A 22239-nucleotide genomic window follows, 5' to 3' on the forward strand; every position below is an offset into this window, starting at 1 on the left:
TATGTTTATGGTAAATTGTCAATAAATTCAACTGCCTATGTATTGTATTTGAGTCTGTATTTTAAGTAGCACTAAACCATGTAGAAAAACAATTAGTTTTATATGACAAAGAGACATTCTTTCCAGTGCTTGGTAAATGTTTTATTCATACTGACCCTGGTTTTCCACAGGAGTCTCACTGCATCCCAACTGTTATTCCAGGACTCACTGAAAAATAATTCTGGGATTTCCTGTTAGCTATGTCTTATGTCAGATGCTCTTAGTGGGAGTGAGGTTGAAATTTCTGATTATCTTTGGCAGGAATGTGAGTATTGCTGTATTACTGTGATGAAAAGTATCAATTTCACATTATTTGCACTTGCTGCGATAAATGCAAATTGCCTCCATCAGTTGTAACAGTTGTAAACCCACCAGAACTCTGTGCTGAATTACGTAGCTGCACTGTACAAATACTAGAAGCTTCCTGGATTTATATGGTTTCTGCAAACTATGTAGATTTACACCTAAAAAGGTAGTCTCATAAATTCCTCTACTAAATTAAACAATGTGGCCAGGGTGTGGAATGAACTATGTTGGTCTTGCAGAGATCTGGAGAATCGACGTTTCGGGGATGAGCCCTTCTTCAGGAATGAGCCCTCATTCGTGAAGAAGGGCTCATGCCCGAAACGTCGATTCTTCTGCTCCTTGGATGCTGCCTGACCTGCTGCACTTTTCCAGCAACACATTTTCAGCTCTGATCTCCAGCATCTGCAGTCCTCACTTTCTCCTTGCAGAGATCTGGAATGGATACAATGAGCTGACCAGTCTCTTGTCACCATTCTATGATTGACTGAGGAACTGATGAGTTCAAGAAATTATTGATACTAATGACGTTTTTAAAATCTGTATGGGATCATTATGTATGGAAATAAATATACAGAATTCCTGATTGTGATAATAAGTAGTTAAGTTCATAACAAGATACCTTATACAGTATCATAAACATAGCAAAACATCTCAAGACATTTCACTGGAGTGTTATCAACCAAAAGTTGATACCGAACCACATAAGGAGAGATAGCGCAGGCAATCAAAGTTTTGGTTAAAGAGGTAGGTTTTAAAGAGGGTATTAAAGGAGAACAGAGAAGTGGCGAGGAAAATCTTTGAACACCCCAAGCCTCATAGTTGGAATATGAGAACACCTAAGTTTAGTCTAGTTCAGGTTTAACAGAACGCAGTTTTGCATTTAACTAATAAAAGAACTAATAAAGCATTTCCCTGATATAGGAAAGATGTTGTGAAACTTGAAAGGATTCAGAAAAGATTTACAAGGATGTTGCCAGGGTTGGAGGGCTTGAGCTATAGGGAAAGGCTTAATACGTGCAGCTGCTTTCCCTGGAGCATCGGAGGATGAGAGGTGGCATTATACAGGTTTATAAGGGGCATGGATAGGGTGAATAGCAGGGTAGGTGACTCCAAAACTAGAGGGCATAGGTTTAGGGTGAGAGGGGAAAGATCTAAAAGGGACCTAAGGGCCAGCTTTTTCATACAGAGGATGGTGTATGTATGGAATGAGCTGCCAGAGGATGTGGTGGAGACTGGTGCAATGACAACATTTATAAGGCAATTGGATGGGTACATGAATAGAAAGGGTTGAGAGGGATATGGGCCAAATGCTGGCAAATGGGACGAGATTAATTTAGAATATCTGGCCGGCATGGACGAGTTGAACCAAAGGATCTGTTTCTGTGCTGTACAACTCAGTGACTGTAAGTACCATTCCCTCCTGTAGTTCAATGGCAATGTGACAATTTGGGTTTCTACCAAATAATGTTTTGTTTCCCATTTCATCATGAAAATTAATCTCAGAATCCATTCTAAGACTTGGATGCAATCCATATTGTCTGAGCTACTCCAAACTGATAGATAAGTGGCTTGGGCTTCAGCCGTTCCATATCTGAGAACTATGGAGACTCTCTCACTGACTTGAATGCCTCTTTTTGACCATTGATTTTGTACTCCAGTGTTGTTCTTGACTGTATGAGGTATCTGGAGATTCCTGTAACAGATCATCTTGATGATTTGTTTTGGCGTATCTTAATAGTTTTGGCTTTTAATAGTATTTTAAAAAATCATGACTGCTGAACTTTATAAATTTGGATCTGGTTCATATTCAATTCCTTTCCTCCCTCTCCCAAATAGCCTAAGAAAGCCTTTAGCCAATATAAGTGGTGGAACCAAAGCAGCTTGAATTTTGTTTATCTGGCAGTCACATCAGGTAAGAGAGTGTAAACATTTCAGCTTCATCAGAAATATGTATTTAGAATACAGCCAGACCACTGGTCCTTATCATTAATAAATAGTCATGGAAATTAATAAAATATGTAAATCTCTGCCAAAAGAGAGCAGCTGTGAAATCTTGGTTGTTATAGCAATGAAAAACATAATTAGATTTCTGCCAAAGAGACAAAAATTGCCGTTAAATCTTCAATTATTCTTTGCAATAAAAGATGGCATAAACAATTGGAGAAAATAATTTTAAAATGTTACTTGGTTATACAGATCCTGAGTGTTGCAAAAATAATAAGACATGCTGTCAAACGTTTCATCTTGCATTCATCAGAATATAATCACAAGAATGCCAAATCTCGAAGGGAACAACAATTTATATTGCATGAGAAGAGAAGTTGGCAAACTAGTTGGCAAGTGGATCCTGATTTGTAGAATCATTGCCTTGGAAATACAAGAGCTGTTAACTGCCAACGTTTTGTTTAAATTCAATCTAGGCAAGTCAAATCTGATTGGTCAAGGCATTACCACGTAAAATATACCAAGGTAGTGGCTGTCTCTCAAGCTTTTGTTCATTTAATATGTTCCTTCTGTTGGCAAAGGACAGGACTATGCACGTGAATATATGTGAGCCTGACTGGTAATCTCAAATTGATTGTTGCTGCAATTCTATGCACAAATGGCAACTATTATCCAATCAAAATTACGTGGAAGAATGTTTTATATACTGTAAATCTGCTCGAGTTTGCTTCTTTTTAACATCCCACAAGAAGTTGCATTTGATTTGATTTGAACACAATTGTATTAACAGGGAGATAACAGAGGAAATGTCCTGCAGGACTTGCTGAAAGGGGAGATGCCAATATGGCACTTGTTTCTCTCCCAGGGGCTAGCAATGTAGACCACAATGCCACACCAAACCAGCTTTCTCCAAGCTGTATGGAGGAATGCACAACAATATAGGATGAAGGTCAATTACTTTCTCCTCTCTGCTAGCATAAATTCCACTATCTTCTCTCTGATAACACTACACCCTCTCTATCTCTGCTACTGTACTTGCTTCTCACCAAGGTTCTCACTTTACAAGTCTCAATACTGCCTGCAATATCTTCCCTCACTTGCTGTCACCCACTCCAGCCTGTAACACCACCTACCCTGCATGCTCTCTATGCTACCTGCTCACCTTTTCAGGCCCTCTCTGTACCTACACCAAGACTAACAGCTGTGCCATCCACCTTCAGTTCAGTTAATACTCACTTCTGTCTCATTCCATGAAGGAACTGCCCACAATAGTGTAGAAAGAGTCAAGTTAGGTGTTGGGCTGCCCATCATTTGTCTCCTCAGCCTTTATTACAGAAGAATCCTTGAATGTACCAGGCTAGTATGGGAGGTTGATTCAATGTATTGTGCTAAGCAAAGGGCATCCATCTTGATTCATCTGACATCTACTAGCAACTGCGACAAGCTTCCTATCTTTGTGTCTGAGCTAAATGGCACAGCAAGACATCAGTTTTATGAGCCTGGTATTTCAGGATGAAGGAGTAAAGAGCAAAAGATACGAGGCAAGGCAATGCAAGGAAAGGATACTGTGATACTATGCTCAGGGTGAGTGACAGCTATGAGAGCAAGCGAAAAGCTTGGAAATGTATCTGGTCCAGCCCATGAGTTGAGTGTGTGGCCCTGAGCACACAGTGTCCTTTCTGCAGCATTAGAGTGGAGAAATTATCTGAAAGTGGATCAGAGATGCGCCGTGAGGGTTCAACATGGCACATGTTAGATGCCAGTATCCATGTGTATGGCGTGTGTTTTGTTGGTGGCCTTGGAACATGGACTGGGAGGTATTGCTACCTGCTTTCTAACATGGAGCAAGCAGCCAGCTGAATCCGCCAGTACTCGCTCTAATTTCCTTGTTGAGGTTTCCTGATATTAAGCTTGTGTGGTACATTTGGTGAGATGGCAATCTACATATTAATGGTGTGAATTGTGATGTTAGTAAGCACTTACCCCTGTCAATGGGCAACTCCCTGCTACCTCACAAGAATCTCACCATGACAATTTGTGAAATGCAGAAATGGTGAACAGAACAATCTGATCTTGAGATGGGCTTCACTGCACTTGTTGCCTGATTCTGCCAAACATTTCACCATGATCCCCATCTCTCAGACCCCTATAAGATTCCACCCATAGCCACGTAATACATTCAAATGGTTATTCACTTTAAATTATTTTTCTTTGAACTGCAAGTTCTTTGCTCATAAATCGTGTCAAGATTCGGATCATTTGTTACATAAGCAGTGCAAATAAAAATGTAAATTAATACCTTCTGCTAGACAGTTTATGCAAAACCAAAACATAGATTTGTGCCTGATGTAGGTATCCAATAAAAACAGAACTACTTTGACAAGAAATGTACTTGCATGAACTTTCTGTGTGTTACTATTTTCCACCTAGAATAAGGGCACTTAAAAGAGCTGTAAATGTGTTTATGACATTGGAACACAAGTGAAGTCTTTGTCCCTGACGACGTAAGAGAAGGTCTTTGCATGATGAAGGATAAATGGCTACAGCAACAAGCTCACAGACACTCCCTTTCATTTCATTTCTTTTCAAGCAGAACAAACAGATTCAATGTCAATTTGATTTCAGAAGACAAGGATATTCTTTCTGTAAGGCCAAATAGCCATGGCTAAGATATGCAGATCACTCATGAAATGGGAAGGGACAATTAGATCACTTCAGATACTGGGTCAAAAGTAACTTCAGTTAGATCATTAAAATAAAACACTGGCAACATGAAAGAAGAACATCTGTTCTGCATGCATCAAGAATAATGGTATTGAATTAGGAATAAAATAATACTCTAAACAGCATGGACGGAATGATTCATGAAACCAGATTACCATTAACTTCAAGATGGTTTCTTTTTCAAAGGGAAATCTACTCAAACTTCTTGATCATTAAGTCTCTCTTCAATACCCTGAGTCACTAGTCTGCCTTTAGCCTTATATATCCCATCAAGGAGCACTTCTTCTGTGCATTTCCACATGTATGATAAATAGGCTGACTCTTATCTGTTACTTCAGTATACATAACAATACCTTCCAATTCTCCAATTCTTTTTGTTATCTTCTAATTTGGTTTTGGCCACTAAAAATATCCTCTTGGCTTTGACTTTTTGTTATACTCCCAGCCTGTTCCATACTCCTATTGTTATTATATTTTAACCTCTACCAATACCCCTTATCTTGTTCCTGACTACTGTCAAAAGATCTCTCCCTCTGATAATCAAAATTCGTTTAATAAGTTCACAATCTTTTCCGAGAACCATATTCACTTTCAGAACTCATTCTGTCTTTTCTGGCCTTCACTTATCTTTACTTCATGTTGCTATTCCTACATTTTACCTTCTATCCCTTGTCTTGCACATTTCACCATTGTTTGTATTTGTTGGAGTCTGTCTCTGCTTTCCTTATTAATGATGACCATTCTTCCATTCCCTGGCCCCTCCAGCAGCCACTTTACTTCAACCTTTGGTTATTGATCACTAAGGCAACTAGCCTTGGAAGGTGAATCTCTGCATCATGTTACCCAGATTCAGTTGGCCCTTCATCTACCATAATCTAGTCCTCATAATTATCCATCAGATGCATTGGTGAAGTTCGTGGTACCTCATCACTTTCCTTGACTTGTTTAGATTCTGTAAGTGTGTAATCTGTGCCAATTAACCTCAAAGATGTACCCTAACAGTTTAGTTCCCATGCTGTAAAATTTCTATTTCTCTAACATTACCTCCAACCTCACCCAAAACATTTCTACTCACTTTGTCCTTCTCTTCCACAATTTACTGTGCCTTGGATCCATCAACCTGAATTAAAATTTGTTTCAGTTGGCCTTATATGATGCTGTAAAATTTTCTCAGAATTTTCTCTGAAACGCAATCTTTATGATTGTTCTTCTACCTGCATGTTCGGAAAAGTGGACCAATTCCTGCCCCTTCCCATTTCAGGGGGATGATCATTCATTAGCAGAAGAACTTTTGGATTTCTTATCAAAAAACAATCTGTAAGCCCCAAAACCATCTGCAGTGACTTCTTTACATTGACTGCCCACACCAGGGCAGATGTTCATTTACAGCTTGGTTGGTGACTAGGATTTTATGCAGCATTTCATTTGGTACTACATGATTTCTATACACACTCCATTACCAATAAATTTTACAATCCCATCTTCATTACAACAATGTTCACATTTTCACTAAATTCATAATTGGCAAACTCTGCTGCCCCATTGTTCGTTAGGAATTTAGTTGGTGCTCCCCAATCCAGTTCCTACCTATTTCTCCTTTACCTTGTCCACTCTTGTCAACTCTTGCTCTTTATCACATATTTTGTAGATTGACTAAATTTAGTTGCCATGGCTACGTACTGCAAGATGAAAGTGTATTTTTTCCTTTATCCCAACACTTTCAGGTTCATTGTTACAATTTCGTTAAAGTCCCTTAATGGGAATCTCATTATCGGCAGTTATAGTGTGTGTATATTGAGAACTTCTCATCATCCCTTACTCCTGCATCCTTTAGTAGATTTCTTAATCTGTGAGTTGATGGATGGACAAACTATTAATACCCTTTAAGATAATTAGTCTCTTTTCTTTCAACTTCCATCGCCTGATGCCAATAACACCTGCTTAATATTTTGATTAGATTAATGTCTGGATTGTGTGAATTGTCAATCTGTTAACTTTCCAAAAACACATGCTAGGTCATACGCTACATCCAGTTAATGCCTTAGCCATTGTCTGGGGCCCTCTGAGCAGCATTTTCTAACAAAAGGATAGGTCTCCCAGGACCTCTGATTGATTCAGCCATAAATCTCACCATGGCTTTCAACATTTAGGCTCCTTTAGGACTCAACTGCCTAAGTTTCCAAAGTTAAAAATCACACAACACCAAGTTATTGTCCAACAGGTTTAATTGGAAGCTCTAGCTTTCGGAGCACCGCTCCTTCATCAGGTGGTTGTGATGGAGGAGCGGTGCTCCGAAAACTAGCTCTCCCATGTTTCCAATTAAATCATTTACATGTTTAGGACAATGCAAACCATCAAAAGTGAGGGAGAGGGAGCAAAATCAAAATGGAGTTGGAAGAGGCTTGTTATCCCTTTATAACTGCCTGTTAATTAATAATTAGTCTCAACCAACTGCTTAACTATGCTAGGTGGCTCAGTGATTAGCACTGTTGCCTCATAGTGCTAGGGATCTAGGTTCAATCCCTACCTTGGGTCACTGTCTGCATGGAGTTTGCACATTCTCCCTGTGTGTGCAGATTTCCTCTGGTTTCTTTTCACAGTCCAAAGATGTGTAGATCGGGTGAATTGGCCAGAATAAGTTACCCATAGTGTTAGGTTCATTAGTCGGGGGAAATGGGTCTGGGTGGGATTACTCTTTGGAGGGTCAGTGTGGACTGGTTGGGCCAAATGGCCTGTTTTCACACTGCAGGTAATCTAATTAACTGCTTGCTATCTTAATATCTATATCAGGAACGCATATAATCTGGCAATTTGTCTCATTTTAGTTTGAGGTACTTTGCTATGCATATTTAACTGCTGTGTTTTTCTGCATTTCAACAGCAATTGCTTGTTGTTTCAAATGTTCTTTTTTTACATCTCAAATTTGCTATACACTGAAATTTGATGCACATTGAAGTGCTAATGCTGTAGAATGTTTTTCCACGTCTCATCGAAAAATGTTAGTTAGGTTAAATGATTAAGAACAGAAGCTAAGCTTGCCAGAACAATAATATGTTCAAAGCATTCGCATTTCTTGAGATAGCCACTTGTATAATTATTCCCAGATCCTGACAGAGATTTCAGCGGAGGCATGGAGCATTTTTGTCATGGGAATAGAAAGTTGCATGCAAGATAATTTTAAAGGAAGGGGCAATTGAAGTATCATAACAGAGTTCAGAAATTGTGAAAACATTTAGAAGAGCTTAGAATTCATCTTAAAGCATGAGCAAAATTCCAAAGCTGATGTGGCAAGATATTGAGAAGTGTCATATTATATGAAGGAGAACAGGATCCTATTTATCAGGCCTGAGTGTGTGGGAATGTCCTGTTCAATGCTTGATACAGTGGAGGTGATAGTGTATGAGGGTTATGCAGGGAGGCCTGTACTCTGTGCATGTATGGCACTGTCCCTATAAGTCTGAATTATAATGAATCATGGAAGGACATAATAAGACCACGGTTGACCGCTGGCTGTGCCAAATCTGGAGGGTACAATAGCAGTAAGTATCCTTACAGGAAATGGCATCAACCTGAACATGGCTGCTGGTAATCTGGACCATTACTTGAGCTTGGAGGCTGTAATGGGTGGCACAGTGACTCAGTGGTTAGCACTGCCGCCTCATAGTGCCAGGGACCTGGGTTCGATTCCAGCCTCAGTCTGTGTAGAGTTTGCACATTCTCCCCATTTCTGCATGGGTTTCCTCCCACAGTCCAAAGATGTGCAGGTTAAGTGAATTGGCTATGCTAAGTTGCCTATAGTATTCAGGGATGTGTGGTTAGGTGCATTAGTTAGAGGAAATGTAAAAATAATATGGTGGGAGAATGGGTCTGAGTGGAATGTTCTTTGGAGGGTTGGTGTGGACTTGTTGGGCCACATAGCTTGTTTTCACACTGTAGGGATTCTATGAATTCTATTAGAGAATTGTTCCTTCTATTCATAGGTATGACAAATCCTGCATGTACTATTGGTGATATCTTGATGATGTAAGCGTAGTTAACAAGTTGAGTAGAAACCTGGAGTTTGTTGAGTGAGGAGTGTGGTTGGAGCCAGGAGGATATGTTTGTTTTCTTATGCTTTGGCTTTTCTACACATCTTATCATGTCAGAATAAGATGGCATTAGTACAGTCGTTAAAGATAACCTTGATTTAGGAGATCAGGATGACGAATCAGTGTGGGTGGAGACAAGGAATATTAAAGGAAATAAATTACTAGTAGAAGTGGTCTACAGGCCTCCTAACAGTTACCACAATGTGGGACAATGAATAATCGGAGACATATTGGTTACTAGTGATAAAGGGACTGAACTAATCATAAGAACATAAAATTGCAAAAAGTAAATTGGCAGGACCAGCCCAGAGGAAGAGTTCACAGAATGAAATAGCTTCTTGTAGCAGCATATTCTGGAAAGGTTATATTTTGTAGATTACATTGGTAATTACATTGGTCCAAAGTAACAGGATTAATTCAAGTCCTCAGTTTAAAAGCAATGCTAGATAGCAGCCATCACAATGTGATTGGCTTTTATATCCAGTTTGAAAGGAGGAAGATTGGTCTAAGACTAGTTTGTCTTAGATGGGATGCTAATAAACGTATGGGATCATTCGAGGTTGCAGCTGCCATTTAGTGTGCAGATACTGTGCTTGGCCACAATCTGCTTGTTAATTCATATTTGCTCCATATTGATTTTGGATCTTAGGATGCAAGATATCTATTGCTTATTCATTCATACTTACCTCACACTAATTTTGGATGATAAGGCATAACGTTCCTAAGTTAGGACTCCAGGTGGGGTCGCAAGTTAACATTTTGGGCTGCTGAGCTTGGAGGCAGCAATGGGCAGGTAATGACCTGCTCAACAGACCCCCTGCCCCCACCCCGACCCCTTCCTCTACTCTGACTGTAATTACTGAGGGGACACAATAATTTCCAAGCACTAATGTGGGATCACAGTGGGGAAATATTTGGGAAGCACTGTGTTAGACTAAAAGATAGATATTCTTCAGGAGGGCTGAAGAATATCCTTGAAGAAGGGCTTATGCCCGAAACGTCGATTCTCCTGTTCCTTTGATGCTGCCTGACCTTCTGCGCTTTTCCAGCAACACATTTTTAAGCTCTGATCTCCAGCATCTGCAGTCCTCACTTTCTCCTAAAAGATAGATATTGTGAGTTTCTTTCCTTTTTTTGACTTGGTGTTGTAAAGTTTATATTTGGTTGTTTAGATCTTTGTAATCTAGTGGCTTTATTCAATTAATAAGGATTCAAGATTCTCGATCTTCATCAAGCTTGACCAGAAAGTTATTTTTCTCAAAACACACCATAACCAAACCTGAGGTCTGATCCAGGATTGGAACATGTTGGATTCTTAATTCCTGCAGTTCCTTTGGCCTGAGGGTTTAGTGCTGGATAGCAAGGCAATTCACAGGCTGACTCCTACTGTCCGACATGAGACCAAACCCAGTTAAACTCTTGGGCCTAATTACCACTATCCAAAGCAGATCCTCACGTGGAGCTGGTACATTGAGATTAGAAAGTGGCAACTGTGAGAGATCACACGGGGATGGCCATTTTGGGGGAAACTCTTCAGTGTGACTGTTTCGCACACAACTTCAGTTGGTGACCCTAATTGACTTTGACTATGATATCTTGATATAAATTGTTAAATTACTTTGTGCTCAAGGTGCTTTTTATCACCCTATCCAGGGATGTTATGACACACCTCTGGAGCAGATGGGTCTAAAAGCTTGGGCCTTCTGGCCCAGAGATAGGGACACTACCACTGTGCCACAACACACCTCTGACCATGTACTGTAAGGATTATTACTCTATTAAATTTATCTTCAATTAGTTGATTAGCTAAACCTGAATGAGTCAAATGGAAACAGAAAGCTCCAATGAAGAACAACTGTTCAACAAAAGAACTGAATCAAATCCCTCAAGTTTTCAGCTGTGAACAGGAGTGTACCACAGTTTGGGCCAGTTAAGTCATTACAATAGCACTCGCACTGTTTTTAAACACCAATTATATTTATTACAAAATAAAACAAAATAATTCTGTTAAAAATTTCTAAGACAACCCACAACATAATTCATTAAGAAAATTCTGTGAGATATTTTCCCCTTATTTGTGCCTGTAGTTTGGAGCTCAGTAGAAAGTTACCCTTGGGGTTTGGATGCTGTAAATTTCCAGCTGCTGAGTTGGAATTCTGACTGCATAATGGAAGGTTTAAAGCTTTATTATGTGCAAATTCACACTAAAGTGAAGTGGACTGCATTTTCTTTTGCCCAGCAAGCCCCTGGCAATAAAGAGCCAGTTAATGAAACACATCTACCTGCTTTCTCGCAATTTTGTCATTGAGAGCTGGTGCTTGCTTTTCAAATCTCAAGCAAATTCTGGCAAGGTTTTCAAGGTAAAAGGGTAGTATTAAACAACATTGAGCTGTCTTCCCTTTACATCAGGCCATTATTTCAATGTCATATAAGTGAGAAACAAAAAGACGGAATCCAATTATTTTAAGCATGGTATAACGTATTTTTCAGTCAAGGGCTACCTATATCATGGCAAAGACTTTGACTAGTTTTCCAGGCTGTGCTGATATTAAGATATCATGATTTATAGCCTGACAGTAATGAGGTCTTCAGTGCCCCTGAGTCAGAGAGATGAACAGGTCATTTTGATTCCTGTTCAAATTGCTTTCCAGTGATACCGACTGAACATAACCATATGTGAGTAATGAGCAAAGAATAGACAGTGACTTAGCAGCGATGCCCCCATGGTTGATCAGCATTCTGGCGGCTGTCTCAAGATACAAATGTGCAAAACGACCATTTGAATGAAATATTGCTCTGAAAGTTGGTCAGTACCTGTGCCTCTGCAGATTGATATGATCAATGCTTTCAGGAGAGGAGAACAATGCAAGTAATGGATTGAAGGTGCCTTCAAAGCACTTTTTGTGAGACCTAAAATATATCACCATAAACTAAAATTTTACAAACGGTCTATATTGAGACAGAAGAGACTGGCATGGCACTCTCCCAAAGTTCAGTGGGTCACTTGATTTTATCACATTCTTAGAGTGCCATTTCACTTAACCGAAAGTAAGTCCATGTCATAGATTTATATAAAATGTTTAGACTTGTTGGAACAATCCTGTGACTGGTAAATGTTGAATCAGAGACAGCTAGACTGCGCTTTTCTCACACAAATTAAAATAAATATTATTTTGATTTGGCCGAGGGATAGCATTTTGCTCATGCTTTCTCAGCCCTACGTGGGCAACCCAGCAGCTGTGTTCCATCGATCACAGGGAGTTACATTTACAATGGATGGTCTGCCAGATAGAGGTCAGGCTTTTCGAAGCTTAGTCAGATTGGGCGCAGTTTGTTCCATATCTGTCTTACTGTCATCTCTATGAGTCATATGTCTTCCAGCATGAAACTGATAAAAGTTCCCTACAGAGTCTGTTCTTCTGTTTGTGCAGAACAGAAGAACATTAGGACAGAAAATGGATTGTGAATCAGCAACATTGTATATTTATATCTTGCCTTACATCTACTGTTAAAGTTCCAAGGCATTTCCCAGGAGCACTGTCAGATAAAAGGCTTGGTCAAAGTCTTAATGAATGCCTTAAACGACAAGAGGAGAAGCTTAGGGAGAGAATTCCAGAGTTTAGCAGCTGGGCAGCTAAAGATACATTTACGAATACTGAAAGAATGAATAGCAGCTATCTAGAGATCTCAGAGTCTGTCATGCTGCAGATAGTTATTGAAATCAGGAAGGACAAATCTATGGAGGATGTGAACACAAGGAGGAGTATTCAAACAATGAGCTGTTCCTTGCCTGAACTGGGACACTATTAGGGACAGGATTCATAGTGCACCTACTCATAGGATAGGACCTCAGTAAATTAGTCCCCAAGCCTTATTAGTCCATTATCCTTGAGCTGTGAATGTGCAGACACATGTTGGGGATGTCAACCAGCTAGAATATCAACTTTTGGGGAGGGGAGGAAATCTGTGGTGGTGACGGGCTGTATGGGCTAACAGTGCTGTTAATATGGGATCGGAAGAAGGCCATTTAAGAGATTAGTTGCAGTCAATGACTGATGCTGAAAAGGGACTTGAAAGACATTTCAGCAGCCAACCTTAATGCTAGGTTCAGTTGGGAGCCCTGATCAATTACAGAGTACTGTAGCAATACCAGCATGTAGCACATACCCAGCATAGAATGGGCATCTGCGTTGGCCACATCAACAATTGTATATGTCAGTCAAAGATTCTATTTTCTTTTTCTTCTGGGAACTGTGTTCTTCCTGAAAAACAGAATATTGCAACCAATGTTCAGGCCGTTATTTTAGTCTCATCTGATAGGGACATAAGGAGATCAACTTGAACCCCTTCACACACACTGGGAATGTTGTTGTCAGATTAAGAGCCTTAGATTATATTAAAATGTCACAATATTATGTTCTCAAGCCCTGAATACCATGAAGGTTTCTGGAAGTCTGCATAGGACCAAATCCCACAACAAACCTGAGGTTGATCAAACGCCAGAAAATTTCAAGTAATACATAAATTTTACTTGGCTGAAAACTTTGAGTTCCTGTCTGAATTTTGGCTCCCACTTCCTTGATGTTACTTTTGCCAGTTTGAAATAGCAAAATTTTTGTAAAGTCTGGGATTAGAACTGTCAGCTGGAGTTTGTTTGCTGTCCTCCCCACCATCACCACCTCCCCTGTCCCAATCCCAAATACATCGCCCTACCCCCAAGTTTGTGATTTTTGGTTTACTCCAGGTCCTGTGTAGAGACATTAGTTTGTGTGAGGAATGACAGAATTCATGATCTCAGCAGAATCATTTGTGGAGATCCTGGGAACCAGATTCTAGTGGGATTAAAGTCTATTGAACAATCTTCACGCCATAGATTAAATCAATGATTTATTCAGTGTGTGGTCATACAAAGTAAACAGGAATGTAACACTGAATCTTTATTCCCATAACACTTATGTCTGGTTAAAAAAAACACATCAGAATTATGCTGTCATTCAAATTTAGCAGCATAATAAATTTTCTAAATTGACTTTCATGGTACTTTTGAGCCTTAGGATGATCAACAAAATATGAGAATTTTAGATTTTATCATAATGGTTTCCATTTAAAACACCATTCAATCTGTTTTTTATTGCTGGTTTGTGTTTTATGCAGTTGTACAATATTAAATTTCTAAGCCCTTTTCATTAGCATAATCTAAATTTTGCTGTGTTTCCAAGTTTATCTCTGTGACTCCTAAATGGCAAAGTTTTCTTCCATTTCCTTTTCCCCTTCCCCACTTGGAGTTGGAAAGTATTCAGACAGGATTTCATCAAAGATTGAAAACATAAACTAACACCCAAAGTGCTGCAAATGCTCAGCAATCTGTACAAGAAAGACAGGTTCTTGGTTTACTCAGCAAGTTTTCTCCTTCAGTTGCTGATCTGTTTGTCTTTGAATATCCTGCACTTTGTGTTGTTTCAGCTGTGAGCTCCTTGTGCTCATGGCAAAACAAGTTAGAGCAACAATCCTATCTTTTCTGTCATGGAAGATCTAAGAATAAGCAGAACGTCCTACACAGGAGAAAAATAATGTATCATCAGTTGGACTGTGCTGCAGCTGTTCATCCTGTCAACGAAGTGTACACCATTGCAGTCACAATGCCTTCGTTTTAAACATCCAGTAATAGACCATAAGACATAAGAGAACAAGTTGGCCATTCAGCCCATTCAGCACAGTCATTCAATGAACTTTTTGCTGGTCTGATAATCCTCTACTCCACTTTCCTGCCTTTTCTTTGTATAACACTTGATTCCCTTACTAATTAAAGATCTGTCTATCTCAGCCTTGAATATACTTAATGCCTTAGCCTTGACACATTCCACAGACTCACCACCCTCTGAGAGAAGAAATTTCTCCTCATCTCTATCTTAACCTGCCCAAGCATCGACTCCTATTTTACAAGTTCACTGCCTTGGCTGCAGCAGGCACTAGCAGCATCCACCTCGTCTCTGCCCTAGGAGGTACTCCCTGAAGCCAACATCTCTTTCTCCAGCTCTGAGCAATAAATCCCTGATTCCCTCAGAGGAGGCATGGGCAAGGCTGCCAGCAGCTCCTTGGTGAGCACTTCAGCTGGTGTGGGCTCAGGAGCACGTCATTGACTTGCTTCCACTGCTAGTCAGAGGAAATGCCTCCGAGACTCAGAGGCATTCAGAGACTTTCCAGAGACCAGGCACTTACTCAGTTCAAGGAAGGAGAGTTCCCCATGGTATTGACCATTAATAGCTTCATCAAGATAAGCAAGCTGACCCAGGAACAATAAGCACGTTTGTCAGAGACATTTGGCAAACTTGCTGAATGGGTGGAGGAGTCTAACAGTGCCAACTGTGCCAGATGCTGCAAGTCTGCAACAAACACAGAAAATGCTGGAGAACCTCAGCAGATTCAGCAGCATCCATGGAGAGAGAAAAAGAGTTTCGGGTTCATTGTAACTCCTTGTTAGAAATGGAGAACTTCTTTATCACTGTGGCACATCTCCCCCTCACTTAAGATATCATCCTCCAATTCAGAATGGGACCAACAGCTTGCGTAGTAATACTGCTGCCGGGCCATATACACACTGAGACACATGGCACCTCGCAGATTTGCATTCGTTTTCTTAGCACTGACTCACTTCAAACCTGCTTGGATGCTCACAGCATTTCTGCCTTGTCTCAACTTGCCTTTTCACACTTTGCCACATTATTCAGAAATTACAGGCTCACAGTACTTCTGTCTTGCCTTGCTGTTCAGCCCATACACAAAACCAGCATCTCGTCATGGTTGTCAGCAGGGATTAGTCAAGAGGGTGAATGTGTTGCTTTACAGTACCACGCATCATCAATCTCATATTCACAGCATGTGCCAGCAGTTTATGCAGCAAGCACACTGTCTGTCTTAACGTTTACAGTTATAAGGACTGACAGGTAAAGACAGCCTGGGATTCCTGCCACAGTCACTGAAGAGCATGTCCAATCTCAATCCAGGGAGGGGGGGGGGTGAATTTAAACACAGTCAGGTGATGACTTGGGGGAACTGGGTCAGAAGGTCCATGTGAGCTCAGTGCAAAGAGTGGTCCACAGTTAGTCGGTTTGGTCCAGTGCAACCTCTCAGGGGATTCAGTCAATCAGGGGCCTGCACATGGATCAGTCATGGGACTGGTCACTCTCACATGGGGCCCTCCTTCAGTCTGGGACAAGAGCCACATTCAGTCCTCACCAGTAACAGGATTTAATGCTACACTGGGCACTACTGAAAGAGTAATGGTGTTAGACATGGTGTTAAAGATGGCTAGCCTTTGTAGCTCTACGTTCATCCCTGTGGTTACAATGACAGGCAATCAGATGGATGATGGTGTGAAATAGCAATAGATTAATGAATATAAGCTTTTACTTTCATTGAAGTGTCAGCCAAGTCACTTCTGTAGCTTCTCTTTTTCATTTCCCTCCCATGCTGTGATGTGCTATCCATACCTGGTAGTGATTGACATGGTACACAGATAGGATTTAAACATAACACCAGCAGAGAGAATCCTGGAAGGTTCCGGCTGCAGTGAATCCTTTGCACTGCTGCTGAGTGTCAGATTACACAAAAGCAACACATTAGGAACATAGTGCATACACAATAGTAGAAAACTGTGTGACAAAACCCATGGAAACTTGGAGAGAGAAATCTTCCACAGAACTCCCCAAAATGGACTCTCAGCCAACTTTTGGTTAATGTTTTCAACGGTGGACAACATAAGAAGCAAAGAGCTCCTCAATAAGGTTATCCGGCAGCAGTTGCAGTGCACACAAATGTCATTTAATAATCATCATGCAAACATTAGAACATGGGAGGCCTCTGATAAGGAAGGCAGTGGGATACCTCTGCATGAACCTTTCCCATTATTATCCTGATTCAGATAGCTGTTGTATGAGTCATGTGACACACATACATGTGTTCTTCCCTAAGCCTGCCATGTGTTGCCTCCAATCCCCACCATTAACTTTCACCAGATCCCCACAATATCGGAAAGCCCCTGAGAAACCTCCTTAATGTTCAATGAACCAAGACCTTGGATTGGTCATAACCTACACCTCTTGACCAGCTTGGAACCTCAGCCCCACTTGATGAGTGACCAGATTTCCAAGTGACTCCTGTGCAGCCCCCTGACTGATTTATTGCAATTCCCCTGTCTGGTTGCACTGAACCTACAGTGGCCATGGCCCATCCCCTAGACAGTAATGATATAGAAATTCCACTCTGATCACCCCAAGAGCAAATTATCTGTGTCAAAGCTCTGGAGTGAAGTCGGATGATATTCTTAACTCATTGTGCTCAGACTGCCTGACCTGACTGAGGCCTACTCCCTTAGACTTTGAGAAACAGCTATATGATTGAAGCCTATACAGTGTATTTTTAAAAAAATTAATTCACAGGATGAGGGCATCACTGGCTAGTTAAATTGTGGGTCTGGAGTTACATGTAGGTCAGACCAGGTAAGGATGGCAGTTTCTTTCCCTGAAGGATATTAGTGAACCAGAGGGGTTTTTCCCTAACAATAGTTTCATGGTCATCATTAACTCTTTTTGTTGAATTCAAATCCCACCATCTGCTGTGGTGTGCTTTGAACCCAAGTCCTCAGAACATTACCTGCATCACTGGAGTAACAATGCAGCAATATATACCACTAGGCCATTACCATATTTGTCATGTAGCTGTTAGCACATGCTACAAATGTGATGTTGATGGAAGACTATACCATACAGCAAGAGCTCCAACCCATTGACTGATCTCTGCATGAAAAACTACCTGCTTTTTGTATAGATGTTTTCTGCTTAAGTATTTTGATAATTTATGCTATACTGTAAATATGTGCATCATTAAAACATTATGTAACAAATTTACTTCATAATTTAAGTAATAAATGAGTCTTTAAGTTCTGAATGAGGTTGCAGTGCACAAAAAGACAAGGCAACACAGACCTGCTGTGATTATTCAAGTAAGCGCAAAGTGACTGAGTGCTAAGAAAGCAAACGTAAAGCCCTGAGGTGCAACCTAGTCCGATTTATGAGGTGGATGTGTGCGCACAAAGTGGCCGAGCAGCAGATTTGTAATTAAAGGTATTGGTGAGCTGTGTTTCCAGAACTGAAGTGGTGATCTGTGGTTTAAGTAAGTCGGAGATTTGCTGGGGGTGATGTGTTGAGGTGAACAAAGAAATGCAGTCAGGGTGGATGCCTCTGGAGCTATCCCTGAAATATTGGCGAATGATGAGCAAAGAATATGTCAGCAAGTTGCATTTACCTGATACCCATTTGAGATTTTCCTGTCATGGATTATCACCACCTAGTTTCTCTCTACTGTCTGGGAAAATAGCAACTTGCACTAAGTAAGGACCGAACAGGTAAAAATAATACATTATTCATTCCAATAGGTCCCTTGCCATTCGCTAGCAGGGTTAAAATCATTCAAACCTTATGTGCAAAACCAAATGTTTTTCCCTTAATGTTGAGAAATCTCTTCTTTCCATTCTCAACATATTTTTCCAACACTGGATTAGTGGTGCTTGAAGAGCACAGCAGTTCAGGCAGCATCCAACGAGCAGCGAAATCAACGTTTCGGGCAAAAGCCCTTCATCAGGAATATATTGTTGATGGAATGAGAACATCCAACTCATTGTATGGTCATGACATTTAGTTGCTCAACTAGCTAGGTCGAAGGAAGATTTCTCAGCAATCTGAAATTAAAGGAGCTCCTCATTATAATCTCATTTATCATTTAAATTATGAAGTAAATCTATTACATAATGCTTTAATAGCATACACATCCACAGTCCAGCAGGAAACAATAAAAGTTTACAAATTGAAGATCAAAACCTAGTCATTGTAAATTATGATGAAATTCATAGAAGGCTTTAGTTTGCTGTCGTTACCACTGTCTCCCCTCTGTTAATTACCTCAGTGGGGAGATGAACAATCTTTCCTGACAATTTCACCACAAACGCTGAGCCTGGTTTACTTAGATTCCAACTATGTCAGTAACCAATTGAGTAGGCTCCTTCCATCCATACAACAGGACTACAGCATAATGGCCAGGCAATTTCACTCCCCATATAGGATTTTGCTTCTTAATTTTAAATTACCTGAATACCCTAAAATTTAAGAGACATCGGAGTGCATCTGGAAAAATTCATAAACAGTGAAATTCACAACTAATCTTGGAGGAACGAAGATTCTTGTTGGGCGAAGTTCACAGCACAGAGGTTAATTGTTGTTTTAAGTCTGTCCAAGAGAAAGGCTGCACTAATGGGCACAGTGGATTCTTTCTTGATGAAATGTTTTTGGAGATAAGTCTCTTGATTAAACTTAAAATATAAGCCATAGCTATTAATTTAACCTGGGGCAGTGTTTGTAGAGGAATATGACGGTGTTATTTTCTGGGTCTGTAGATTGTGAAGCAGCAAAAATGGCCTTTGCAGTGATATGTACTTCTTGTCATATTTGGGAATTAAAAGAGAGTTTAAGGGTTACTGCGGATTATATCTGCCATAAATGCTGTTGGATGCGAATCTTATCAGATCGAGTGGATCGCTTGGAGAGACAGATAGAAGCGATGAGGAATATGCAACAGCAACAATATGTGATGGATGGCCGTTATAGGAAGGGGGGGAAAGTCTCAGATACAGTCACATAGATAGGTTAACTCCAGGAAAGGTGAAAGAGGTAGGCACCTAGGGCAGGAGTCTTTTGTGGATATACCCATTTCAAACAGGTATGCTGTTTTGGAAAATGGAGGGGATGATGGATTCTCAGGGGAATGTAGCACGAACAGCCAAGTTTCTGGTATTGAGACTGGCTCTAATGCAACGAGGGGTACGTCGGCTTCCAAGAGATCAATTGTGTTAGGGGATTCTGTAGTCTGAGGAACAGACAGACGTTTCTGTGGCCAGCAGAGAAAAAACAGAATGGTGTGTTGTTTTCCTGGTGCCAGGATCAAGGATGTCTCAGAGAGGGTGCAGAATGTTCTCACGGGGGAGAGGGGCCAGCAGGAGGTCATTATCCACAATGGAACGAACAACATTGGAAGGGAAAAGGTTGAGACTCTGAAGGGAGATTACAGAGAGTTAGGCAGAAATTTAAAAAGGAGGTCCTCAAGGGTAGTAATATCTGGAATACTCTCAGTGCTACGAGCTAGTGAGGGCAGGAATAGGAGGATAGAGCAGATGAATACATGGCTGAGGAGCTGGTGTATGGGAGAAGGATTCACATTTTTGGATCATTGGAATCTCTTTTGAGGTAGAAGTGACCTGTACAAGAAGGATGGATTGCACCTAAATTGGAAGGGGACTAATATACTGGCAGGGAAATTTGCTAGAACTGTTTGGGAGGATTTAAACTAGTAAGGTGGGGGGTGGGGGGGGGGGGGGGGGGGTGTGATGGTGGGACTCAGGGAGATAGTGAGGAAAGAGATCAATCTGAGACTGGTACTGTTGAGAACAGAAGTGAGTCGAACAGTCAGGGCAGGCAGGGACAAGGTAGGACTAATAAATTAAACTGCATTTATTTAAATGCAAGGGGCCTAACAGGGAAGGCAGATGAACTCAGGGCATTATTAGGAATATGGGACTGGGATATCATAGCAATTACGGAAACATGGCTCAGGGAAGGGCAGGACTGGCAGCTTAATGTTCCAGGATACAAATGCTACAGGAAGGATAGAAAGGGAGTCAAGAGAGGAGGGAGAGTGGCATTTTTGATAAGGGATAGCATTACAGCTGTGCTGAGGGAGGATATTCCCAGAAATACATCCAGGGAAGTTATTTGGGTGGAACTGAGAAATAAGAAAGGGATGATCACCTCATTGGGATTATATTATAGACCTCCCCAATAGTCAGAGGGAAATTGAGAAACAAACTTGTAAGGAGATCTCAGCTATCTGTAAGAATAATAGGGTAGTTATGGTAGGGGATTTTAACTTTCCAAACATAGACTGGGACTGCCATAGTGTTAAAGGTTTAGACGGAGAGGAATTTCTTAACTATGTACAAGACAATGTTCTGATTCAGTATGTGGATGTACCTATTGGAGAAGGTGCAAAACTTGACCTACTCTTGGGAAGTAAGGCAGGGCAGGTGACTGAGGTGTCAGTGGGGGAACACTTTGGGGCCAGCGACCATAATTCTATTCGTTTTAAAATAGTGATGGAAAAGGATAGACCAGATCTAAAAGTTGAAGTTCTAAATTGGAAAAAGGCCAATTTTGACAGTATTAGGAAAGAACTTTTGAAAGCTGATTGGAGGCAGATGTTCGCAGGTAAAGGGATGGCTAGAAAATGGGAAGCCTTCAGAAATGAGATAACAAGAATCCAGAGAAAGTATATTACTGTCAGGGTGAAATGAAAGACTGGTAGGTATAGGGAATGCTGGATGATTAAAGAAATTGAGGGTTTGGTTAAGAAAAAGAAGGAAGATACATCAGGTAAAGACAGGATAGACCGAGTGAATCCTTAGAAGAGTATAAAGGAAGTAGGAGTATACTTAAGAGGGAAATCAGGAGGGCAAAACTGGAACATGAGATAGCTTTGGCAAATCGAATTAAGGAGAATCCAAAGGGCTTTTACAAATATATTAAGGACAAAAGGGTAACTAGGGAGAGAATAGGGCCCCTCAAAGATCAGCAAGGCTTTGTGTGGAGCCACAGAAAATGGGGGAGATACTAAATGAATATTTTGCATCAGTATTTACTGTGGAAAAGGATATGGAAAATATAGACTGTCGGGAAATAAATGGTGACATCTTGCAAAATGTCCAGATTACAGAGGAGGAAGTGCTGGATGTCTTGAAATGGTTAAAAGTGGATAGATCCCCAGGACCTGATCAGGTGTACCCAAGAACTCTGTGGGAAGCTAGAGAAGTGATTGCTGGGCCTCTTGCTGAGATATTTGTATCATCGATAGTCACAGGGGAGGTGTCGGAAGACCGGAGGTTGACAAACGTGGTGCCACTGTTTAAGAAGGGTGGTAAGGACAAGCCAGGGAACTATAGACCAGTGAGCCTGACCTTGGTGGTGGGCAGGTTGTTGGAGGGAATCCTGAGGGACAGGATGTATATGTATTTGGAAAGGCAAGGACTGATTTGGGA

The sequence above is a fragment of the Chiloscyllium punctatum genome, chromosome 15 (genome assembly GCF_047496795.1).
Source record: "Chiloscyllium punctatum isolate Juve2018m chromosome 15, sChiPun1.3, whole genome shotgun sequence".
NCBI classification, from domain to species: Eukaryota; Metazoa; Chordata; class Chondrichthyes; order Orectolobiformes; family Hemiscylliidae; genus Chiloscyllium; species Chiloscyllium punctatum.